The sequence below is a fragment of the Staurois parvus genome, unplaced genomic scaffold (assembly GCF_062004578.1).
Source record: "Staurois parvus isolate SC_StPar_1 unplaced genomic scaffold, SC_StPar_1.0 ptg000090l, whole genome shotgun sequence".
In the NCBI taxonomy this organism is placed as follows: Eukaryota; Metazoa; Chordata; class Amphibia; order Anura; family Ranidae; genus Staurois; species Staurois parvus.
The window spans coordinates 21,474,369-21,502,148 of record NW_028317886.1 but is presented as its reverse complement, the minus strand read 5'-3'; the positions used below and the strand labels follow the sequence as shown (position 1 = coordinate 21,502,148).

General features: G+C 40.5%; 1 protein-coding gene across 2 annotated transcripts in view; it reads right to left on the bottom strand.

Annotated features, from left to right (window-relative positions):
* The window catches only part of NR3C2 (nuclear receptor subfamily 3 group C member 2), a 514,840-nt gene that overhangs the window by 464,706 nt on the left and 22,354 nt on the right, over positions 1-27,780 (bottom strand). The gene's annotated exons all lie outside the window — the stretch shown is intronic.

Below are 27,780 nucleotides of genomic sequence, written 5' to 3'. Positions count from 1 at the left end.
TACATTTAGATTTTCTAGACATATGAGAAGTCATCTGGGAAGTATAAACAACGTTTATGCCTCCCAAACCACTTTTTAATGCGTTTAGATGTTCCTGCTTTAGGCTAGGTTCACACTAGCCAATGCTCTGAAAAGTAATCCAGAGTGGATGTCTTTTCAGAGTGCAGCTAAGCAGCCACTGTGAATGTCTTTTTTTTGACCGGCAGTTTATAATGGGGCTAATACCCCACAACAGCAAGCCAAGCGCTGGGCTTGCAGTTAGGGCACGACCCCAATAACTTGAATGGCCCAGTTTGACAAGTGATGCTGCTTGTCAGCTTAATAGGCTGCATTACATTTTCTATGTTGCCTGAATAGCCTCCTCTAGCTGTATTTTAGACTGTAGGTGGGTGGCCAGGGAGCTGTAAAATCACACTTCAGCCAACTGTTTTTATAGTCCCCTAATTCTTTGTGTGAAAGGGGCCTTAAAGCAAATTTAGCTGTGCTTAGTCATGTTTACAAGCTTTTAGCCACATCTAGAGTTTGTAATATTCACTGGATACACAAAATTCTGTTTTCTCAGAGAAACTGACCGCACTTAAATGCAGGTAAATGTGCAATTACTACATGCGTTAACACCAGTCATACATTATGACCATTGACAGGTAAAGTGAATAAAATGGATTATCAAATTACAATGGCATCTGAAAGTTGGAGAGATATATCAGGCAGCAAGTGAACATGTCCCTGAAGTTGATGTGTTGAAAAAAAAATGGGAAAACGTAGGGATTTAAGCAACTTTGACAAGGGCCAAATTGTAATGGCTATATGACTGGGTCAGAGCATCTCCAAAACTGGAGCTCTTGTGGGATGTTCCTGGTCTGCAGAGGTAGAATCTACCAAAAGTGGTGGAAGACAGAAAACCGGTGAACTGGTGACAGGGGCATGGGTTGCCAAGGCTCACTGAGAGAGAAGGCTGGCCTGTGAAGTCTGATCCAATAGAAGAGCTACTGTACTTCACATTTCTGACAAAATGAATGTTGGTTCTGATAGAACGGTGTCAAAACAAACAGTGCATCCTAGTCTGTTGCATATGAGGCTGCTTAGCTGCAGACTGGTCAGGACGTCCATGCTGGCCTGTGTACACACCCAAAAGCACCTACAATGAGCCCATGAGCATCAGAACTGGACCATAGAGCAATGGCAGAAGGCAGCCTGGTCTGATGAATTCAAGAATGGTTTGAGGAACACAACAGAAGCTTTGAGGTGTTCACTTGGACTCCAAATTCTCAAGATCTCAATCCAATCAATCGTCTATGGGATGTACTAAAAAACAAGTCCAATCCATGGAGGTTCCGCCTCACAACTTACAGGATGTAAAGGATCTGCTACTGACAGCTTGGAGCAGATACCACAGCATACTTTCAGAGGTCTAGTAAAATCCATGCCTCCAGGGGTTACTGTGGTTGGTCATAATATTATGACTGATCAGTGTATATGCATGTAAAAATGTCCTTTAAGTGTATATAAATGAAGCTGTGACGGTGTCAGTGTGAATGAGGCCTAAGTCTAAGAAGTATGAGAACTCACAGCACGAAGCCCATGTTCTATGCTTTACACTGGATCCCTGGACTTGTCAGTTCTAAATATTTATTAACAAGAATTATTCATTAAACTGCACGATAATAAGAGGAATGTATTCATACGTTAAACAGAAAACAATTAATTGACTGATCTCTATTCATTGGGCTGCACCATTTAAATAATACCAAGAGAATATTACATCAATAACAGATCTTATGTGATTTCAAGCATGTGGCTAATAGAGAGTCATATCCTGCTCATCCATGTTCTTGTCAAAGCACATTCTTCTTTCAACGCCTTTGATTTCTATTTACATCTTCTCAGATATCATACACAGTTACAATTTAGGGATAATTACTTTTGTGAAAAATGAAGCCCTGCAGTAGGTCCCTGATATGCTGTGAAAGTGCAATGAAAAGGCATAAACTCCATTTCCAAATACATATCCCATGGGGTGGAGGTACAGTGCTTCCGTCCTCTGATAAAACTAAGGCACATTAAGTTCTGTGCATTACAGTAATGTGTGGTGAACTATGGGGGGAGATTTACCGAAAACATGTGCACTCAGAATCTGCAGCTGTACATAGTAACCAATCAGCTTCTAACTTCAGCTTGCTCAGTTAAGCCTTGCCAATTAGCCCTGGTTCACACCAATTTGACTTGTCATGCTATTTAACAGTGTCAAATTGCATGACAAGTTGCACCCTATGATTGGCAATGGAACCGTTCTAACCTGTGCGACTCCGATGGTGTCTGAGTCGCACCGATTTGAAAAGTAGTTCCTGCACTACTTTGACCAATTTCTGATGAAACTTGCATTGACCTCTGTGCATAAAATCACACAGATGTCTGTGCATGAAGTCCCACTTACATGCGACTTTGAAATTGTGCGACTTCAAGTGAAGTCTCACAATTTCAAAGACGTATTCAGTGTGAACCAGGGCTAAAACCTAGATGCTAATTGGTAACTATACACAGCTGCACCAGATTCTGTGTGCATCAGTTTTAGTAAATCCCCTCCTATGTGTTTTACCATGCCCCGACTCAATAGGGTTGATTTACTAAAGGCAAATAGACTGTGCACTTTGCAAGTGCATTTGTTCCAGAGCTTAGTAAATGAAGGAAAGCTCTGTTGACTTACATTATACAATCATGTTATATAGCATATGATTGGGTATTCTTTAAAAAAAAGTCAAGCTTCACCTCATTTACTAAGCCCTGGGGCAAATGCCCTTGCAAACTGCACAGACTATTTGCCTATAGTACATCCATCCCAATGCATCGCAATGGATACAACATGTTCAGCGTGTTGCAGTGCCATTCACTATAATGGCCCCCCTAACCACCCAGTCAATGCACCACAACATTTTTAGCGATCCAGGCACAAAAGTGAACCATTCTGTTTTGTGGTTTGCTGCATTAAAAAAAATGGTGCACCCCCACAACAGTCAGTATGGGCCATAAAGGTTGGAAGACCATTATTCACTTACAGGCCAATCTAACACAGCCCCCCCACCCTCCTTTACCTTGGGGTGTATGCTAAGACTACCCAATACTACTCAGGAGCATCAGGAAACTTAACCACTTGCCCTCCAGAGGATTTACCCCCCCCCCCCCGAACAAGCCATTTTGTGCGATATGGTGCTTCGTTACCCTAACTGACAATTGTACAGTCATGCAACACTGTACATAAATGAAATTTATGTCCTTTTTTTCCCCACAAATAGAGCTTTCTTTCAGTGATATTTGATCACCTTTGCATTTTTTTATCTTTTGTGCTATAAACAAAAAAAGACCGACAATTTTGAAAAAAAAATCTTTTTTTTGCTAGAAAACATATTCAGTAAAAAAAATAAAAACATCATATTTTGTCATAAATTTAGGCCAAAATGTATTCTGCTACATGTCTTTGCTAAAACAAATCCCAATGCATATAAATGAATTGGTTTACGTGAAAGTTATAACGTCTACAAATGGCGGTATATATACTGGAATTTTTTTTTTATACTAGTAATGGCAGCGATCAGAAACTTATAGTGGGACTGCGGGGGGCATTCTAACACAGGGGGGGAGCTGACTAAGTGCCACTGACATCCCAATGACACTAATACAGTGACAAAGGCTAATAAAAAAGCACTGACACTGTACTAATGACACTGGGCAGGAAGGGGTTAACATCTGGGGCAATTAAAGGGTGAACTGTGTGTTTTACTGTGTGTGCTGTGTGTGTTTTATTAGGGAAACATGCTGCTGTGTATTTCTCGGATGTGCAGAGAAATTCACAGCAGCATGTTACTGCTGGCAGGAGAGAGACCTGTGTTGTTTACACACAGGTCTCTCCCCTGTCACTGTTTCTCAGCGATTACCAGGTGCCAACAGGGAAGCTCCGGCCAGGACCCAGTGATTGACATCTTCAGCCGCGAATGGCAGCGCGGGTAGGATGGTGTGTGCAGGCCTGCGCACCCCCTACCCGGAAATGCAAATCGTGTGAGTGTGTGTGATTTTGCGCAGCCCTGCCGCCCTGTAGCAGTATTTCTGCAATAGGGCGGAGGGCAACTGGTTAAGCAATGGATTGACCCTAGGCACATACAGTTACAGTTCAGCAGCATAGCAAAAAAAAAATATGTTTAGTTAACTAAAGTTTATAATTAACAGAAAGTCAAAACTCTGATAACTTTATTGACATTTAATTGTAACACTCAAGTGTTAGTTTCTTAACAGATTATGAAGCAATTCCTCTTCCTAAGAGGACAGCACAGGCAGTGAGAGAGACAAGTATGATCTTTCTTCTTTGCAGGTACATCTTTAGGGCGCACACACACCAGGTGAAGCTGGATGCAGTTGGATACATTCAAAGTACCCCAACTGCATAGAAAGTCAAAATTCAGGCTATTCTATGAACATAGTTTACACCATTGTAGTGCAGTGCAAAAAAATAACAGCATGCTGCATTTTTCTGCACCACAAATGCTGAAAAATGCACACAAACGCATGTAAACATACGCAAACACACTGCAATGCATCACAAACCACATAGAAGCCCAAAGAAAGAAGGAAGAACAAAGTAACCTCAGAGGACAAATGCAGATAGGAAAACGCACGTCCACTGCATGAAAATATGCATTAACTGCATGTAAACCCACATAAATATGTGCAATGCCTGCAAATGTGCAAGGAAAACCCATGCAGTAGATGTGCAGTTTCTAGTGTGAATGGGCCCTTAATTACAAATTTGATTTAATGCCAGAGTCAGAGGAGCATTTATAGACCCATCACTTAAAGGAAACCTGTACTGGAAAAATATGGAGGCAGCCACTGCGGTCATCCATCTGGAAATGCTAGCTACCTGGCTGTCTGTAGATTCAGTACTGAGACACTGACCTGGAAACAGCATGCAAATCAGTAAGGCTGAAACATCCGATCTGCATATTTGTGCCAGGTCTGAAGCCACTGTAGCATGACAGCTAAAAAACTTGTATTCTCAGCAGGGGAGGTTAGGAATGGCAGCCTCACTTGTGAATAGAGCCTTCAGCACCGTCTGCGTCCAGGGTCTGCATTTCTGTGGAGTTTCTGGCCACACACAAAACAAGCCTAAACTTTTTGGACAGCTTGTATGTGGCCATAGCACAGTGTCAGAAGTGGCATTTATCTGTCTCTGAACACAGAAAACTACCTACCAATGTGAGTGTAGCTTTAATGGCATGATTCCCCTCTCTCTACTACTTGCCTTGCTAGATGCCATTTGTATTTTCTTTGGAGTTACTCACCAATATCAAGCCGTAATCAACCCCCTTTCCTTCAATGGCCTGATGATGCCTTTAGCTATCTTTACAATGCCTGCACTATAGTATATTAACGCATGCAAATGTTAAATAATGAAACCCCATAGGAGCTTAGATAAGACCAACATCGTCCACATGCAATCCTAAAGCATTACAGTGATTGCAAAGGGTTTGTTTTTTTTTAAAAAATAACAAACATATCAGACTCACCTGCCCTGCAATGATTTTGCACAGAGCAGCCCCGATCCTCCCCTTCTGAGGTTCCCCGCTGGCGCTCCTGACCCCTCTCGCCTACCAAACCGCATTGTGTGTGTCCATAGACACACACAACGTGGCTTGGACCTGTTCCCTCGCTCTCTCCTCACAGGCTGTGACTGACAATAGCAGGAGCCGATGGCTCTCACTGTTGCCTCCATGGCCAGTGAGAAGCAAAACGTCTGCACACAGAAGGTTTTTTACATGAATGCATATAATACATTAAAGGTTAAAAACCTTCTAGTTTGACAAGCACTTTAAGCAATATTTACCATGCTATATACTGTATCCATACTTCAACAATGTCGCACCATTGTCCCTATTATATAGTATCTACACTGTAAAACCAGCCACAGATGGAGCAATTTTATTTCCTGCAAGCACAGGTTGCAGGAAAGAAAATCACTCGATTCTCCCATCAACACAGACAGGGTTGATGGGAGAATCCCTCCCATGGAGCCATTGTGTTCTCCCAGTGGGGGGAAGGGGAGATTCGTCCCCGCCAAAAGAACACAATGATTACTGCTAGAGGCTATAATAGCCGCTAGAAATAAAATCCATTTAAAATCGGACAGGCTGGTTGTACTCAATCAACTCTGGTACATTCAGCCTGCCCATACATGTTTCAAATCTCGGTTGGTCCATAGTGAACCGGCCAAGATTCGTTTGAACCATCTATGGCCGGCTTTATACTACTCCTTCAACTCTGGTACATTCAGCCTGCCCATACATGGTTCAAATCTCGGTTGGTCCATAGTGAACCGGCCAAGATTCGTTTGAACCATCTATGGCCGGCTTTATACTACTCCTTCAGCTATCAACCATTAGGTTAAGCACACATTTCCTATATGTACTTAACCTGCTTTACCTGAAGCAATACATTCAAACTTGATAAAATCCAAGAAAAAAAAATGTATTGGTATCATTTTCTTCAACACATGAGCAGGGGGAGAGTTAATCACCAAAAAAATAAGTCACATACAGAATTTTGGGTGTGGATTGCAGTAACCCATGTTTGTGTGATGGGGGAATCAAACGATTCTCTAAAAGCATTGCATTTCTAATCGTCTGTCAGTCATCGCCCTGGTGTCTCCATGTTTAAACAACAGCAATTACTAATTTAACCATGCAGCTGTCAGATTCATTTGACTGGGCTGACTTCACCTTTTCCTTCCTCTCTTCCTCTATCTACTAGCCTGTTGTGCATATTCTGTTTATGTATTGCCAAGATTATAGACTTCATTGTTTTTCAAGTGTTTACTATGCATATACTAAAAATGCTCAGGCACAGAAACAAACTATGGTGACACTGTACACTGAAAGGTATAGTATATTTTAGCAAGAGAAAGCTCAAATCATTGTAATAATGACACAAATTGCATATAATACAACAAAAAGTAATTTATAAAGCTTATTCCTTAAAAAATGTGCAATCATATGTCAGGCCCTGGTATAATTTACTTTAAATGTAAGCAGTAAATAGGTGATTTGCCAAGTTCTTTAGGAAGTGTTCTTTAAAATGGCAGTTGATTTGTACAAGTGCCTGTCAATAACAATTATATAACTCTGGGTATGAAAGAATAATTAAGGATGGTTCTGGTGAGAAAAGACTAACCACAAACCATGCACTGAGAGCCATGTACTTTATATTGTCTGTTTAATAGAAGTCTTCCACAAAAATGTCATATGTCATATCCATAGAGCCATAGCAAATGGGCAGCACAGTGGATAAGTAGTTGGCATTTCTGACAGGAAGCATTAGGGAATCCCAGCCATGGCACTACCTGCGTGGAGTTTGCATGTTTTCACTATACCTGTGTGGATTTCTGCTGGATGTTCCAGTTTCCTCCCATAATCCATAGACATGATGGTGGATTAACTGGCTCCTGTCTACATTGGCCCTACTATGTGTGGTAGAGACCTTAGATTGTAAGCGCTTTAAGGGCAGGGGCTGATGAGAATGTACAATATACTATATATACAAAGTGACCATGTTATAGAAGTACTTGTAATAAATAAATAAGTACATTTAGCACACTGTTTGTGTACAGAATGCCCCTATCTCCCAGAAACTGAATCTCTTCTTTCCCACCGTTTCCCGTATCACAGTGTTTGGACTTATAACGTGACTATAACAGGCAAACCAGGCGCATTTTCTGAATGCAGATATCCAAGTTGACATCCAACATGTATATGCCTAAAATCAGTGACCATGGACACAAACCATCTGTCCAGACTCACCCAGAAGCACTGCATTCACATTATATGTGAACGCATGAAAATCGCACTGCACACACAGTATGCCGGTTCTTGCATGACACACATAGGACAGTCCATTCGTTTCAACAGTGGCAATGTAGCTCATGCACATTTCTGAGGTTTGGGCTTTTTTTCACATAAAAACATGTGTGTCTGTTTTGGTGCCATTTTCAATGACAGGCACTGCAAACATGACACACATCTTTCACATACACAAAATCATGCACATTTATACAGATTCATGAAAGGTTATAATGTGAATAATTGTGCAATCAGTATCAGCGCTAGCCACTGATTTCCCAATATACACCTGAGCCTCTTATCCCTCAAACCTTAAGACAGCATTCTATTACATGGTCTTACTAGGTTACATAAATCATGTGTGGGCACTGGTGAGGAAAAGCATGGCCCACATATCCACTCACACTAGATTCGATAAGAGGGGGACCCAGGCGTATATACTTATGTGTACATCATCGTATTATTGCACTACTTCTTCCCCTTCAGAGGGTCAGTGCAGTGCTGGCATACGTGGGCCAAATTTAAACTGCAACCGCAAGTGACAGGCATGGCTGTAGCTCAAAGGATCGTATTGAGATGAGAGCACTTCCAGAATTGAATCCCCAATGTGTGCAGTGAGATCACAGTGGGCCCCTTCCCCCTGGGGCCCATGTGCACTGCACTTAGTCACTTAGGGACACGTCAGTGAGGCAGACCCTTCTTAGCACACAGGAATACGGAAGTCTGTGGAACGCAGATCCCAACAAATAACAAGGTGAATGTCAGCAATGAAGTTTGCCAACATCCTTGCAATGTATACAACGGAGCTGGAGAGGATTTTATGCTCCACGTATTTTAAAGACTCCACAGAATGTACATTTTCTTCTTTTTATATCTGTTTTAAGAATCCATAGATTTCAGACTTGTCAGGTAGAAACTTTTATTCCTAAAGCAAGGGATTGACAGGGTATGCAGGCTGCAGCAATGCCTTCTAGCATGGAAGACAAAGACCTGTGCATATTGGACCACTGGCCATAGACTTGTCTGACTGCAACACTATAGGATCAGTATCAAGTTTTGCTATCAGTATGTTTATAGCTTATCAATCATACATGTTTAGCAAACCCTCCCCACTAAAAAAAATAAAAAGGGAACATTAAAAAAAAAAAAAAAAGTCAAACACTACATTGTAAGGAGAATTAGGATTAACTAGTAAAAAAAAAAAAAAAAAAAAAAAAAAAACATTTTCAAGGCATTGAATTGGTCACTAACGTACAGCATCGATTGGTTTACGAAGTCAATGGCACCGTGCAATCTGCAGAGATTGGCAAATGCAGTATGGGTTCAGGTGCATTTCCTTTGTGTCAGATGCTTCTGAGGTCATTTACAGCTCTTTAACAGGTGCATTTGAAAGCCTTTCTAAGCAGCATCAACTTGCTTCAACCTACTTTTGCATTCCCGTTGACTTTTATGGTGACAGAAGCTATTCTGATGCGAGCAAAAGCCCAGGGGCCTAACCTTGCTTTATCCTAGTACCCTGAAGGGAAGCCTGAATTTTGCACATTCAGGGGAAGGCTATTAATGCAGACCCTTGCACTAAAAATCATCTAATCCTTATTAGTGTGTGGTCACTCAACCACTCATATAAAATCACTATTGAAAAGTTTTAGGCCATTTACCTTTAGAAGTCCCCAGCTTCTGCCGTTTGCCTAGGCACCAACAACGAGAATGTGCTCTGAACTGCGACTATGTTTTTTTTTTTATTTATATTCTTTGGTAGCAATTTTAGAATGGATGAGGTCCAATAAATAGAGGTGAGATGAGTTTCAGTGGAAGGTCCGTTCAAACCAAAAATGTTTCTTTGTTCCAGGTTAGCTTTAAAGTGACTGTAAAAGTAAAATTAAAAATAAATAAATAAAATAACAAACACGTTTATACTTACCTGCTCTGTGCAATGGAATTCCTTTTCTTAGGTCCCCCGCCAATGCTTCTGGCTCTTCCTCTCTGGTGCCTGCCCCCCCCCCATCCCCCTGTTTCTGGCTTTGATTGATAGCAGTGGGAGCCAATGGCAGCAAAGCCAGTGAGACCACGAAGAGAGAGGAGAGAAGAGTTGCAGACGGGCACAGCGCTGGATCGAATGAGGGCTCGAGTAAGTAAAAAGGTGGGTGTGGCAGGGTGATACTTATTTCTAAACATCCTTTAACTTAATGAAAGGTTGGCCATAGACGGGCCATTTATCGGCCAAACGAAAAATCGGTCGTTGCCGTTGACGATGCTTCCACCAATGTCTATGAAAAAAGTCAGTTTTTCGTGGATTTTCCAGCACGACCGATAAAAAGAAACAAGAAGATCCACGAAAAATGGCCGACGGCATTGCCCCACTAACGGCGTGAATATTGGCCGATTTTTTGCGCGGATGAAAATTCGGCCGATAAACGACCCGTCTATGGCCTGCAAAAGGAAAGCATTAGGATAAAAAAATGTTCAGGCCTTATAACCACTTTAAGTGAGATTGAGATTTTTGTAGTTAAGCCTCCCATTTCTGTCAAACACATGCCTGACATGTGCTTGAACTCTGAGCTTCCTAAATAACTCGCCCATTCACTGTCAGTGAATGAAATATGGCAGACAGTATACACTGTAGATTCATGAAGATTTTTTGTTCAACAACCAATGCAGGCATTTCCACTGTCAAATGTTGTGCAAAGGCAGATGAAATTTATTATGAAGATGGATTACAAGTAATTGCACATAGAAAAATTCTGCACACTTATTTACTATGAACAAATATTACATAAACAAATAATTACATACTATACATATCTAAGTATGTACAACAGGGTTTACATGCTTGATATTCTGTTAAATTTTTATCGAATACAAGTTGGAAAAGAGGAAACTGGTACTGAAAATATCCAACCAACTTTTTATTTTGAAGATGCTAGCTACATGGCTATCATTCTGATCCTGTGGCATCAATACTTTCTGAGACTGAGACCTTGACCTGGAATGAGTAAGTGGATCGGGAGTTCTGATTTTATCCAGCTTTCAAATCAACATGCTTCTTCATGGTTCTTGAATAGAGTGTATAAAAGCCAGAGACAGCCAAGCAAATAGCATTGTTAGAAGTGGGCCATCGATCTCTCTGTACAGTAGTGATCGGCTCATTTGAGAAATGTAGCAGTGAAAGTTATGCAGTACAATTCTTAGTACAGTCACACTGAATCATTGTTACCTGGGCTACAAGAAAGACATTTTCAAACTTCTGGTTCTTTTTTTGTGTCATGTGCAGTTTCAAATCAAAATAATGAACTTGTCTTCACAAGCCCAGCACCCTAAGGAAAACGCCAGGCCATCTACAGCCTTTCCAATTAATGTATTTCTCATGAGAAAATCATTTTAAATAAGGAAAATACTAACTCACATTCTGCTGTGTTCAGAAGTTTGTCTCACATTTAAACAAAGTAAAAACACAAGCTTCAGATGGCTATTCTCATATCAGACAATTGCATTGTGTCACTGTGTGTTTCCCCTTTGTATACTCTTTTCATGTCGTATAATTTCTTATGGTTGTTACCGATCATAAAATGTTACATGCTACAACTGTTACAGTGCTGCAGTAACATTGCATCATATTGATGAATTGCTGCATCGTTATGTAAAATCAGGACTTAAAGTGACACTAAATTAAAATAAATAAACAACATGTCTATACTTACCTGCTCTGTGCAGTGATTTTGCACAGAGCAGCCCCTATCCTCTTTTTTTTTTGGGTCCCCACCAGTGCTCCTCCCCTTCAAGCAGTGTCCCCAAGGAAAGCCACTCACCCTGGGGGAACCACTGCGTGCTTGTTCCCAAGCCACAGCTCTATGTGTCCATAAGAAACATAGAGCCACGAATCAGCCCCGCCCCCCACGCTCTTCTCATTGGCTCACTGGCTGTGATTGACAGCAGAGGAAGCCAAGGTGCTCCCGCTGCTGTCTCAGCCAATGAAGAGGAAGTGTCTTCAGACAGCAGAGACTGTCAACAACGTCGCTGGATCAGAGAGGGCTCAGGTAAAGATTGGGGAGGGAAGCTGGACGGGCCGCTACACACAGAAGGTTTTTACTGTCATGCATAGAATGCATGAAGGTAAAAACCTGGAGCCTTTAGGACCACTTTAACTGCATCTGTCATGAGAAATGTGGGTGCTGCCATTACTAATCTACTTCAGAAAATGCTAACTGCCTGGCTGTTGTGTTGACTATTTAGCTTTAAATCACACTGGGTCACAGACCCAAAACAAGTATGCAGACCGGGGAAGTAAGAGTAGATTCCAAAGTCATTATATGACTCTTTTGCCTGAGTCTTATCTTCTAAGTGTTGAAGCATGGTCCTGAAAATGCAGCATCATCCCATAGGAAGACAATCCCTTGCATTTGGTGCAGATGCCAGTTTTGTCATACGCTAAAGGAAAAAAATCCACCTGTTACAAAATCACATTAGCAGTCATTACCTATAACCCATAATTTCCTGCATGCACCCAGACACCCCATAGGCTGAAAATGATTCTTGTCAACCTGCTTGTTGATAGGGAGGGAGAATTCAAGTACAGCTCAGGTGCCTGCAAGTTACACGCACAAAGTCGTACAGCAGATCTCTGTAGACCTCAGACATGAAATATGAACAAAGCATACCCCTCCATAGTGTATACTTGTCACAATTATTACGTGAAATATGAACTAAGCATACCCCTCCATAGTGTACACTTGTCACAATTATTACATGAAATATGAACAAAGCATACTCCTCCATAGTGTATACTTGTCACAATTATTACATGAAATATGAACAAAGCATACCCCTCCATAGTGTATACTTGTCACAATTATTACATGAAATATGAACAAAGCATACCCCTCCATAGTGTATACTTGTCACAATTATTACGTGAAATATGAACTAAGCATACCCCTCCATAGTGTATACTTGTCACAATTATTACGTGAAATATGAACAAAGCATACTCCTCTATAGTGTATACTTGTCACAATTATTACATGAAATATGAACAAAGCATACTCCTCCATAGTGTACACTTGTCACAATTATTACATGAAATATGAACAAAGCATACTCCTCTATAGTGTATACTTGTCACAATTATTACATGAAATATGAACAAAGCATACTCCTCCATAGTGTACACTTGTCACAATTATTACATGAAATATGAACAAAGCATACCCCTCCATAGTGTACACTTGTCACAATTATTACATGAAATATGAACAAAGCATACTCCTCCATAGTGTATACTTGTCACAATTATTACATGAAATATGAACAAAGCATACCCCTCCATAGTGTATACTTGTCACAATTATTACATGAAATATGAACAAAGCATACCCCTCCATAGTGTACACTTGTCACAATTATTACATGAAATATGAACAAAGCATACTCCTCTATAGTGTATACTTGTCACAATTATTACATGAAATATGAACAAAGCATACTCCTCCATAGTGTACACTTGTCACAATTATTACATGAAATATGAACAAAGCATACCCCTCCATAGTGTACACTTGTCACAATTATTACGTGAAATATGAACAAAGCATACCCCTCCATAGTGTATACTTGTCAAAATTATTACATGAAATATGAACAAAGCATACTCCTCCATAGTGTATACTTGTCACAATTATTACATGAAATATGAACAAAGCATACCCCTCCATAGTGTATACTTGTCACAATTATTACATGAAATATGAACAAAGCATACCCCTCCATAGTCTATACTTGTCACAATTATTACGTGAAATATGAATAAAGCATACCCCTCCATAGTGTACACTTGTCACAATTATTACATGAAATATGAACAAAGCATACCCCTCCATAGTGTATACTTGTCACAATTATTACGTGAAATATGAACAAAGCATACCCCTCCATAGTCTATACTTGTCACAATTAAGAGAACTAGTAAGTGTCATTTCTGTCTGCTTTCCTCTGCTATCAGAGTCACTTCTGACAAGTTTTCCTGACACGAAAAGAAATAATGGTGACAGGGGAGGGAGCTCCAGAAGCTGACAGCTCTGTTCCTGGGAGCTGTATGAAGGGGGTGTGTCTCTTGCCTCCAATCAGCTCTCAGAGCTCTCCTCACTGAGCTCTGCAGTGTGTAATTTCAGCCCTCCATCCCCTTTTTTGAACTGTCAGATAAGCTTTATAAATGCAGCAGCTTAAGCAGATGTAGAGCAGAGAAGACTGCAGATAGACAGGTACAACTTATGTAGGAGGATTTGTTTCATCACTGGGCATCACCTGAGGCCAGTCACTTCCCTGGGTATATGTAAGGGTTTACAACTACTTCAATATTATGGGGGAAACGACAGGAGAATCTAGAATATGCAAAGGTGGGCAGTAGCACCCCAAACTCCAGTGCATAGTCCTATAACTAAAATATCCTTTTTGACTAGACTTGCTCTTTAACAGTTATATCTATGACTGTCGTAACACAAAAAAATGCATCTATTCTCCTTATAACAGCAAAATAATGGTGTATTTGTTAAATCCAGTATTTTGCATAGCTGTCTGTATTGCCTGTTTGCTGCTTGCTTCCTCTGTGCTCCCTACAAAGAAAACATCTTATCTTACGGTCCTAAGCTATGGCGTGTGTGACTGTGTGGAGTACGGTTAAAGATTACGTCTCCTCCAGCTGCCTCCTGCCATTGGTTTCTGATGAAAGTGCTGAAAAAAATTTCCCAAACTCTTATAATACACTGACAGTAGGACATAGCAGGTAAAGTAATTCAGCATTTATAGCTATCCTCCGCTCAATGCATCCTACACTTGAGACAGAAACACATAAGATGCTGTGCAGAGAGTCAGTTCTTTGCCAGCTCCTAAGCATTCTCTCACAAAAGAAGATACTCATACAACCTATTTATGCATTTTCCATGAGGTCTCCAGTTCTTGTCATGTTAGTTGTATGCACCAGAAATATAAAGTATCATTCTTTTCTCTATAATTTAAAGCTGAAGTCTGGGAAATGTGAAAATTCTCTCCTGCAGTAGGTCATGGAAAAGTAAGCTTACTCACTTGATCTTTCGCTCCTTCTGCAGGCTGCTCTTGCCTGTTATACTGGTCCCCACAGCATCTTCCCCCCTATGCTTCAGTGGTCTAAGGTCCTGACATCATCAAGACAATACAGAGTCCATAGCCCTGCATTGGACATGAGGACACTGATGGAGAGTAGACCGCTGGAGCATGGGAAACCGGAGGATCAGGCAAGAAAAATTGTTTATACCATCCCCTAGACTAAAAGGGCAGTTAAAGTGTTACTAAACCCAGGATCCTACATTCACTATATCTGGTCTCCCACAGTACACAGAACATGGAACATGAAAATGCAATTATTTTAGTGAATATATATTGCTATATACCTTCACTCATCAGCATTTACAGCAGTCTTGTGACTTCTATCAGTGTCCAGCAGAGCTTGTAGAAGTGTTCATTCTCCTCTGATTGTCCTATGAGGCTGTATAACCCCTGACCCTCTGTCTGGACAGCGCTGATTGGCCCTGTGCTGATCATAAGCACTCATTCAAGAAAAAAAAAACTCTAGCAATATACACCTACTTGAGCATGTGCAGCTTGCCTCCAAGGCTATGTTCTATCAGCAGATGGATTTGGGACAGTAGAAGAAGGGGAGGATCAGGGAAGAGAGGCTCAAACATCCTTTTTACACAATGCAGAGGATTAACCCCTTAGGTTCCACAGTGAGTATAACAAGCATGCTTTACTGTATATACAGACAGATTTTACAGTTGTGGGTTTAGTAACACCTTAACCCATGAAGTGAGGTCGCCCAACTGCAAGGGGAATTTTCAGGTTTTTCAGGTCAGCTAAAGCTCTTTTGGCTGCACTTCTAGTTTTCAGCTGACAGCAGGCTGAAGCCCGCTGTCAGCTGACATCACTCAGTCGGTTCAGGCTGGGGAAAGATCCTGACTTCAAAGTTGGGATCCACCCCAGAGTCTGGAGCGGCACCTGGCTCAGCCTCTCAGAGAGCCAATGGGAGCCTGAGCCAGCCACTCCCTACCCCTCTACAGCCCAGCACTCCAGTGAGGGTGGAGGGGTGGTGCAGAACAGTCACTGCTCCTTGTTCAGGGCAGCTGTGCGAACACAGAGATCAGCGATCATGTGACCGCTGAATTCTTGCCCTTAGAGCTGACGGGGGGCAGATGCAGCATCAGACTGATGCTTCATCCACCTAGGTAAGTATGAATGGGGAAAAAAAGTCCACACTTCTCTTTTAACTAGAGGGAAACACTGGATGCATCCCAGAGTAATGTCATTTTCTGAGTTCCAAAAAGAACTTAAACCAGTGTGTGCCCGAAAATCTGATTTACTAGAAGAGTAGCCGTTATCAGTGTGAGGCTCAATTCATGCATGATCTTCAGTAAATGTCAAGCATTTGATTTTTTTTTCTTCTTTGGAAAACAGAAATCCTTTTTTACCCAAATATTGAATAATAATAATTGTATACATTTAAAGACAATTTCTGCATTGTCAATCTACCATCACTTCTGCAAAAACGTAAGACTGGAGAAAAGTATTTAACACTTAACTAAATCCAAGACCAATTTACTACATTGCAGTTTATCAGTCCTTAGATGTGGTGACTACACTAGTTTTCCATTTTTTAGGCTAAGAACATTTTTTGAAAGTACTGTTGATCATGCCAGAAATGATGTGTCCTTGCCACTTCCTGTGGGATGAACTGGAAAGTATAATAGTGCTTTCCTTTTTTGTAAACTCCTAATCCTCCCAAGAGAGGAAGACTTGTTAGGCTACTTTCTCACTGATCCTCAGCAAAAACACAGCAAAAAAACATAGGCGTTTTTACAACGCCTTTGCCACGCTTTCTGAGCGGTTTGTAAAAGACACGCGACTTAAAAACTGCACCAAAAACGATTTTCAGAGGTGTTTCTGAGGAGCTTTTTAGGTGTTTTTCAGGCACCTCTTAGGTGTTTTTCAGGTGTTTTCCATTGATTTCAATGGAAAGATGCATTTTTGGGGCGTTTTCTTTAACTCACCAAACATGCCCCAAATATGCTGCAAGCAGGGGGTTTTACACCGCAACGCATGTGCGAAAACATATATAGATATACATTCACATACATAGGGAAGCATTTTTCTTGAGCTTTTTAGGCACTGGTTTAACGCAAAAACGCATCAAAAAATCCTCAATGTGAAAGTAGCTTTAGAAGTCCAGCCTGGATAGCAGTTATGACTCCCTTCATAGATACAGTGGAGGAATGAGTATGGACACCCAGAGACAGAGAATGTGCTATGTGCAATATTAAAAAGGTAAAAATAGAAACCTGAAAGAAAGAAAATGAACACAGCCAGCACATGTAAGGACAAGTAAGCTGCAATATATTACATTTTTAGTTTTGGATTTAAATATACTTTAACAGTGGCTTGATCAAAAAATGTATCAGCTCAAATTTAAATTAACCAATACTCGGATCTTTCATCAAATTATCTAATTTATTTCAGGGACTTATAAAGCACTGTCAATTTACGCAGCGCTTTACATATATATTGTACATTCACATCAGTCGCTAACCCTCAAGGGGCGTACAATCTAAAGTCCCTAACTCACATTCATACATACACATAATATGGACAATTTAGACAGCATCCAATTAACCTACAGCATGTCTTTGGTGTGTGGGAGAAAACTGGAGTACCCAGAGGAAACCCATGCAGGCACAGGGAGAACATGCAAACTCCAGGCAGGTGGTGCCGTGGCTGGGATTCAAACCAACAACCCTAGTACTGCCAGGCGGAAGTGCTAACCACTTAGCCACCGTTCTACCCAAATTAATTTATTTTCTACAGATGTGCATTCATGTTAAATTTCTGATCAAAAAAATGGAACAATGTGGCTGGGCAAATAGTTTCAATAAGACAGATTCCCTCCTTGATGAAAAATAACAAAGGTCACTATTTCACTTGCACTGTTTTTATAAGCAGTAATGACATTTTCCAACAGTATTTGGAAAATTACAACTGCCTCAATTCATAAAACTGTTCCTTGACACACAGTCAAAAGTGTACTTATAAGAGAACTGAACCTAAACTAAGTTTGGCATAATTGCTAATAAAACATGTGGGATCCATGACAATTCTGACTGCACACCCACAAAATAAATCATAGTAATAATAATAATAATAATAATAATATACACAGCTACAATAGGCTAGTTTTAGTTTGGGCAATTTTTCAGCAAAACCCTGCCCTTGTAATAATTTTCAGATTTTGTTACAACGTTAAACAATATAGCACAAATCAGGTGTTGGCTTTTGTGACCACACATATCAGTGGAATGTAATTGGATGATTTTGGAAATACTACAATGTACTCTTTAGCAGTGATCATAGAGTACAGAGGGCTACAATGCAAAGAGTTGGACCCTCTATCTTGAACTCTTCCTTGCTATTGACTCATAACTACCCTGTTATGTTACCTGGAGAGTCGCCAGTCTGAATTCCATTCTGTTCCTGCAAATGCAACTGCTAATTTCACTTTTATTGCATCTACTACTCCATTCCCTCCTTTCACTTGCATCATTAGTACCACAGGAAATATCTTCTGTGACATTTCCAGCAGCAAAAGATCAAATTTAAAATATAATTTGCATTTATATTTACTGCATAAAATAATGCAAATGATTTGTCAAAAAAGGAAGCTTTTCAGTGAAAAATATGTTTATAGAATCCATATATCTCCAACATACCTCAAGGACAGCAGCTTACGCTTTTTTGTGTTTTTTGATACCTGATAATAAGTGGGTGTGTTCCCAACACAAATTTGGGAACTCACTTATTAGGGCTCGTTCACACTAGGCTGTTTTATCAACGCTTGCCAAACGCCCCTATAGCATTTGGCAAGCGTTGGTCTGGCGTTTGCGGAGCATTTTTTAACGCTCGGCAAACGCTCCACAAACGCCGCATGCGTGGTTTAGCGGCGGTTTTTAGGCGTTTGCCAAGCGTTAAAAAGCCCCACAAACGCCTATAATGCAGTTTGAATGGTGTTACCGCTCCGCAAACGCCCCACAACCGCGTCGCAACCGCACCGCAAACGCCGGCCAGGCAATTGCAGAGCGGCACCATAGACTAGAATAGGAGGCTTCAACGCCTCCTGACTCGACCAGAGGCGCCCGTTTTGCCACGACGCGATGCAAGCGCTCCCGTTAGAACAGCACCATGTGCTGTAATGTGCAGAATTGGCAGAGGCGTTTGGGAAGCAGTAAAAACGCTTCGCAAACGCCTCTCTGCTGTCTGCACACAATGCTAGTGTGAACGTAGCCTAACAGGAAGGAAACTGTATAAATGGGAAGGATTATTGATTGCTGGCAGAGAGTTATTATGGAAGGACAGGTCTACAATATAGTAAACATTACTGCATGCACAGAGGCCACCTAGGTGCCTAATACAGATTAGACATATGTGTCGGATGGGTTCATGTCCATATGATTGCTATGACAAAAGAACTGGGGACTCTAGAGGCTTCTGATCATTGTAATATTTGCAAGTACACCTTTCTGCACATTCCTGCTTCTACAATACTAATAATTACATTAAACTATTAGTGATCCTGAATATTATTTAAAGAATAAGTTCACCTTTAAAAAAATATTAATAAATGCACATCTTTTTGCAGGTAAAATATGCATTTATTATTTTTTTTTTATTAGGAGCCTGTAAAGAATTGCACCCGTGATCAGTAGATCGTGGGTGCAATCCAGAGCTCTTGCAGACTGTCAGTATAAGCTGTCTGCACATACCTCTTACAAGCAGGCAGTTATACACTGACAGGAAGACTCAATGAACTAGCTAGAGTGTTCAACAGCACCCTGGTAGTTCACTGAGAACTACAAGCTAAGAGCTGCAAAGGCTGACAGTACTTGTAGTACATTCATTCACAGAACTCCACCCACACAGTCACATTCTTTTCAAATAGTAATAGGGAGAAGATTCCCGACCTGCTGTCACAGGGGGTGTGGGAATCAGACAGCGACTGCAGGACACGTTTCATGTTCCACCCCAAAAAAGGGTGAATCATGTAACATGTTTTCAAAGGTGAATCCTTTAAAAACCTCTTTCAATTTTCTAGAGCAAGAAAGAGAAAGTTTTTATGGATAAGACAGACAATTTCTGTTAAGACAATGACATACACTCTTTAGGACTCATGAGCAGTGGCAACACATAACTGTGAAAATGTGCAGTGCAAAAAAGTTATGTGTAATGTTAATTCCTAAGAACTCCATGAATTCTATGGGCAACAAGCTTTCCTGATTTTTCTCTAAACAAACAAGTGCTTGCATTTTTGGTCCTCTTATTTTGTGGGAAATGCATGTTACCTGATATAATCGGATGTCAACTGATTAATAAATATGTCGACTGATGTAAATGTAATTTGAGCCATGTAAACTGATTTGAACTTATATAAACACATGTACATTCATATAAACTGAAGTAGGAAAAAAGATTAAGCAAAAGCCTATTTTTCCTCACCTCTACATGCATAAGAAAACTACTGTGTGTGAGATTCAAGTACAGTTGTGTCCAAAATAATAGCAGTCAGACATCACTAACCTGATCAATCACTGTTTTTGGTAGAAATGATATTTCTACATGGCAAATAATTTAGTAGCAGGTGTAGTAGAGTAATAGAAATCCAACAGACCCAACAGTCATGACATGAATGCTGCTGATTCTGTGTAATTGAATCACTAATTGAAAGGGACATGTTCAAAATAATAGCAGTGTGGAGTTCTATTAGTGAGGTCATTCATTCTTTGAAAAACAGGTGGCAATTATTGCCTTTATTTAAGTAAGGAAGGCAGCAAATGTTGTACATGCTGGTTACAGTGCATTTATCTCTGAAATTCTGAGGAAAATGGGTCGTTCCAGACATTGTTCAGAAGAACAGCATACCTTGATTAAAAAGTTGATTGGAGGGAGAAAACATATAAAGAAGAGCAGAAAATGATAGGCTGCTCAGCTAAAATGATGCTTTAAAATGGCAACCAAAACCTGAAAGACGTGGAAGAAAGCGAAAAACTACCATTCGAATGGATAGAAGAATAGCCAAAATGGCAAGGACTCAGCCAACAATCAGCTCCAGGAAGATCAAAGAAGGTCTAAAGTTACCTGTGAGTACTGTTACAATTAGAAGGCGCCTATGTGAAGCCAAGCTATCTGCAAGAAGCCCCCGCAAAGTCCCACTGTTGAAAAAAAGACATGTGCTGAAGAGGTTACAATTTGCCAAACAGCGCATTGACTGGCCTAAAGAGAAATGGCGCAACATTTTGTGGACTGATGAAAGTAAGATTGTTCTTTTTGGGTCTAGTGGCCGGAGACAGTTTGTCAGATGACCCCCAAACACTGAATTCAAGGCACAGTACACTGTGAAGACAGTGAAGCATGGTTGCGCAAGCATCATGATATGGGGATGTTTCTCATACTACGGTGTTGGGCCTATTTATCGCATACCAGGGATCATGGATCAGTTTGAATATATCAGAATACTTGAAGAGGTCATGCTGCCTTATGCTGAAGAGGAAATGCCCTTGAAATGGGTGTTACAACAGGACAACGACCCCAAACACACCAGTAAACGTGCAACATCTTGGTTCCAGACCAACAAGATTGATGTTATAGAGTGGCCAGCCCAATCCCCGGATCTTAATCCAATAGAAAACTTGTGGGGTGACATCAAAAATGCAGTTTCTGAGGCAAAACCAAGAAATAGAGAAGAACTGTGGAATGTAGTCCAATCATCCTGGGCTGGAATACCTGTTCACAGGTGCCAGAAGTTGGTTGACTCCATGCAACACAGATGTACAGCAGTTCTCAGAAACAGTGCTTATACAACTAAATATTAATTAAGTGATTCAAAGGAAAGCAAAATCTTCAAACATTTTTCAGTTTATATAGTGAATGTTTGAGTTTGTAATGAAGAATACAAACACTGCTATTTTTTTGAACAGTCTAATATTCATTTTTCTTCAATTTTTTTAGAGGAACAATACAAATTTGATATATTTTTCTTCATGTTTTGATTTGGAATAGAATGTGTAGTGTTCCCAATGCATTTGTGTGTATGGAAATAAAAGCTATTAGAAGGATTTTGAGCTTTATTCACTTTTTTCAACACACTGCTATTATTTTGAACACAACTATATATATATACCGTATTTTCCGGCGTATAAGACGACTAGGCGTATAAGACGACCCCCCTACTTTTCCTGTTAAAATGTAGTGTTTGGGCTATACTCGCCATATAAGACTACCCCTCTTCCAATGCAAACCAGTGGGAAGAATCGTGCCCCATCATTAGTATCAGTGGGAGGAATAGTGCCCAGTCATTGGTGTCAGTGGCAGGAATAGCACCCCATCATTGGTGTCAGTGGGAGGAATAGCACCCCATCATTGGTGTCAGTGGGAGGAATAGCACCTCATCATTGGTGTCAGTGGGAGGAATAGCACCCCATCATTGGCGTCAGTGGGAGGAATAGTGCCCCATCATTGGTGTCAGTGTGAGGAATCGTGCCCCATCATTGGTGTCAGTGGGAGGAATAGCACCCCATCATTGGTGTCAGTGGGAGGAATAGCACCCCATCATTGGCGTCAGTGGGGGGAATAGTGCCCCATCACTGGTGTCAGTGGGAGGAATAGTGTCCCATCAGTGGTGTCAGTGGGGGGTGGAATAGTGCCCCATCATTGGTGTCAGTGGGGGGGGGAATAGTGCCCCATCATCGGTGTCAGTGGGAGGAATAATGCCCCATCATTGGTATCAGTGACACCAATGATGGGGCACTATTCCTCCCACTGACACTTGCTGACCCCTGTTCAGTATGGTGCTGCTGCAGCAAGCATATATGGTTGCAGCAGCACCTGTGCACGGCACACTTACCTTCACTTGATTTTCGCGGGGCCGCTCGGCTCTGCCTCCTCCCTGGTGATTGGCCGCCTGTGTGCCTTTCCTGAGCTACAGTTCTGGCGGCCAATCACCGGTGAGGAGGCGGAGCCGAGCAGCCGCACGAATATCCAGTGGCCGAACTGAAGGAAGGAGCAGCTGCGCTTCCTGGACCGGATCGTCGTGGGACCGGAGCCAGGTAAGAAACAGAAGCCCCTGCCCACCCCTGTACTTAGTTTCACTTCTGTTGGAAGGGGGGGGGCGGCGGCGGCACCGCACCGCCCCCCTAAAATGTGTCAGCATGCCGTATACCGGCGTATAAGACGACCCCCGACTTTTGAGAAGATTTTCAAGGGTCAAAAAGTCGTCTTATACGCCGGAAAATACGGTATATATATATATATATATATATATATATATATATATAAAGCCTTTTTTCCATTTTGGATAGAGTAGGGAAGAGTTAAAATCACGGTCAGGTTTTTTTTTTTGCCTTCTGTGTCTCCTTAAGGGGTAACATTGGATGCCTTCAGCTATCATTGTACTCTTGCTGGGCATCCAGTGTCTCCCTGTGCCTTTAAGGTGGAGCGGGCTCCCTCCAGGTAAACCTGTCCTTAATTTATCCATTGCTATATGTGCTCCAACTTGGAGACTCTCAAAAATATAGAGGTAGGACTGGAATACACAGATTAGCCTTGGCATAGGCACTGCAGCTTCCACATATATTTGCAAATGTATGCGACTAAACCCTCTGTTTTTAACATGAACTGTTAGACAGGGTCAGATTGAGATTTTTTGCAGGCTAGCTGGTAAGTGCGCTAGGAAACTTTTGTATGAGATTTCCCTTTACTTCTTGTCCTGTAGACTCAAGGAGAAGTGGTAAAATATCTTTCCAATATGAGACAGCTGTCATAGGAACAAGTGTCCCCACTGGAATATTTCAACTACATTCCTGTTCTGTTAACAGCTTAAAATTTTAGTTTTATCCTCACTTTCAATGAATCTCCCAAACAGAGACAGACAACAATAAAAAAAACTGCCTTTAGTTATACTTTAAGGTCTTGCTGTGTATACAATCTAAATCTGTCTACAGTATAGTTACCAGATTTTCAAAATTAAATCCTACTGACCATACCCACTTGTGCCAACACCCACAAAATCACCCCCCCCCCCCCCCCATTTCTAATGGTATAGGTTCTCCACTATAAATAACAGCCTTAGTACATTTATATACATTATAATTATTGCTCCAAGGTGACAAGAATTTGATTTTAGTGGGCCTTTAAGAAAATACTATTGTAATCACTAAATGATGGAAGAAATATATCTCCTTTCACCTCTGCATTGGTAAATAACTGGAATTAGCATTCTTCTTCAATCCAAAATATCAAGGAGATTGCTGCCAATGATCAGACAGAGCCCTTGATCTAAAGTTTGACAGCTTTCTGGATAGAATTTATTTGAAATGACCTCTGAAAGCAAACAAGCTCAGAAAATTCTGGGCAACCATGTCACAGTTATTTAGTCTGACTAGAAATACACATTTTCATAATGACACAAACAATGACAAAGCTGATCAAAATGTAAATTTGACTATTTCTAGTGTCAATGTACAACTCCATCTAACGATATACTGTAACTGACAGGAATCTTCATACAGCTGTTTAGGTGTTCTTGTATTATTTGTAAGGCTTCACATAACAGGGTTATTTTATGCATTAAAATATAATGTTAAAGAAATCAAACATTTGTCAGCGTAATCTTGCATTTTACCTTTTATGGCATGTAGTTTCATATGTGCCAAATTAAAGACATGCAAGAAAAATAAATTCACTGGCAGACTTTTTTTTTTATCATGCAGGAAAGCATAGGTGAGAAAGTATACTTTTTTATTCATAATGGGATTTGCACATATAATTTCCTCCTTCTGGGTGTATGCCAGTGGCACTTTAAGTACATATTGATCTTCACATTGACTGTTCTTTCCCTCCAAAAAATCCTAACAAATGGTTCCTACAAAAGAACACTCGTAATATGTACTTTTCTGGAAGGCGCCAAGTCCAAACTCCACTGCAGCGTTAGGCAAGGTCTTCAGCATTCAACATTTCCGGGAGTATCAGATGGTTATGAACACAGTAATAATATAGGGACCAGCGGGAAGGATCATTGGGCACAGTGGAGAAGCAGGCATCGCACACATTAGAGTTGCGTTGTATGTGAAGATTCTGCCAGAGGTTCTAAAGCTTGAAGACAGAGAAAATTGGACTTGCTGCCCAACTGAGAGGTAAGTATTCAGAGTCTTTTATTGCAGTAACCATTCTTTCGATTTTTTGGACTGTATTTAAATGACCAATTCATGCAGGCTGTGCTGTTTGGTCAGAGGTCAGGGGTTGTTTGCTGTTGAGTTCTTTTTGCTTAATGTAGCACAGGGAGCTGATCATGTGACTTACATGAATCTCCCCTCTGTTTTTTTTTTCCCCCATTAATTTTTTTTGTGCTCCACCAGCAGTTCGGTAGTTGATAAAGCACAAAGCACATTTTTAAATCACTGTCACTGTGCTTTGTAAACATGAATTTAAGTGTGCACAGCCATTCCACTGCTTTTTAAATGATGTGCAGTATGTGAACACCCAAGCGTCATTGACATAAGGGCTGGCTTCTTGACCAAGTTCACATTTGGTCATTCTGCAGCTTACATCAACGACTTTGCCATGTTGTCTGCCAGGTGAGTCTTTAAACTGCTCCGCGGTGTGCATTTCAACGATGTACTTATCTGTTTGCATGGAGTTCGGCTTTACTATGTATGTTACAGGTACTAAATATGAAAAAAGTTAACATGGCTCGTATCAATACAACTAGAGGTATTTCAAAATTCTGTTGAAAACATCAGGAGGGAAATACATGGGTGTTGGTGGTTGCTCATAACGAAAAGTGGGATTTCAGCTACTATGTCTCTGTTGCTCATTAGAACATTAACAGAAGAATCGTATTGGCTGTTATGACAACACACCTTCCTCATTGCCAGGTAGACCTGCTGATTCCTGCTTCTCTTTAACCATTCTGTTCAGAATAAGTCTCCATTCACATTAGGGCGTTTCAAATCGTGGGCGGAATCCAGCGCTTCCAGAATCATTTTTGGGCATCACACATCCTGCGATTTTGTCGGGGCTGAAAAATGCACCACGATCGAGGCAAAACAACCCCGCGTTTTCAGATGCCATTGAAATGAATGGCATCTCCAAACGCAATTGCGCGTTTTCACATTGTCACACCACATTTTCATTTCACAGCAATTCCACCCACGATTTCAAACACCCTAATATGAATGGAGCCTAACAACTGAAATACAGACAGCAGTATGTTGAATACAACTGTATATTATTGTAACTCCATTATAATGTAATCCAAAAATGACAGAGAGAATTTTAATATGTAAATGTGTCAGCTCATTCCAATCCTGTGAGACAGGCAGCTGGTTCAGTATTTATAAATGTGCATTGTTTACAAAAATATTAAAAAGGTTGACTGCCTGTTAGTTAGTAGAATATTGTCATACTCATTGTATATATCCGGATCTAATTCCCTTTTCATCTCAGAGTAAATAAAACAAAAAAGTTGTTTTGATGTGTCTGCTGCAGATTACATGGGGAAACTGATCATTCTCCTAAAGAGAGCGCTGTACAAACTAATCGTCACATAACGTGATCAGCATGGATGGCTGCTGCACACCAGATGTATGTGGCGTGTTTACTGATGGCTTGTGGAGTTACAGTTTATATTTCAGGACATGTTAAACATTAACACGTTAACTTAAGTTTCTATGGGCAAGTGACACAGAAATGTTAACTGCAATAGACTTTACTACTTTTGACAATGCTTACATTTTTATTACTAACTCGGTGTTAGGCTTTGAAATGAACATATAGATTACCAATTCGTAACACAGCATATCCACTTAGTAGACTTGTGTGTGATTCACAATGTAAAAACGACATCAGGTAAAGTCATTGGATGCAACACGGAATAATCTTCATGACATTTTACAAGAAAACACTTCAAATGATAGTAAAGTCACTGCTCAATACTTTATCCCGAAGGAAAGTAAAGCTGACAGGTAAAGCTTTTGAAGTGACATATTAGCTTTACTTATCATAACAACAAAGCTGTTTTTACCAATTTTTTTAAATTTGAAAACAAGTAACAGGATTTTCGGTGTCTGCCTAGTTAAGATTTGATTTTAAAAATAAGCTTACTTGTTTGAAATTTAAAAGCTATTGCCAAAGTTTTAGTGACACATAGTTTATTTGTTTTCATTTCTGCTAAAAACGTTTTCCTATATCAAATACGTAACCTATAATCTATATTGCGCAGTCTGCCTCCTTAAAAATGTAACGATATGGGGAGTAACTGGGGAGTTAACAGATAATAAGTATGTTAATAAGGCCTATGTAATGTTGGCCAGTATCATGTACGTCACAAGTTATACAACTGTAAGAACATGAGGGCAAGACCGGCAGTACAGGAAATGAACTGACAGCTTAACCTGATTTAGCCACAGAAGTGGGTGATGTGATCTTTATATTGTGAACTGTCAAATTCTAATTCCTGATTCCCAAGCAGAACCTCTGTACTCTCAGAACAATAACTGAGCTTGCCATATAATTACCACATCTGTTGGCCAGATTATTGAATGAATTTTGATCAAGATATAAAACCATTCTTTTACACATAATCAGTTTGTAAATTAGACTGGTCTGTTAATTTAAATCATGCTTATGTGCCAAGAATATCCCATACATAAAAACACCATATCAGTAGCAAACTGTAGAACCATGAAACACCACAAAAACACCTATAATCAATCTAAAATGGAATCTTTTAACATTCCAGTACATAGAACAACAATTCTTGCAATAATAAAATAATACAAAT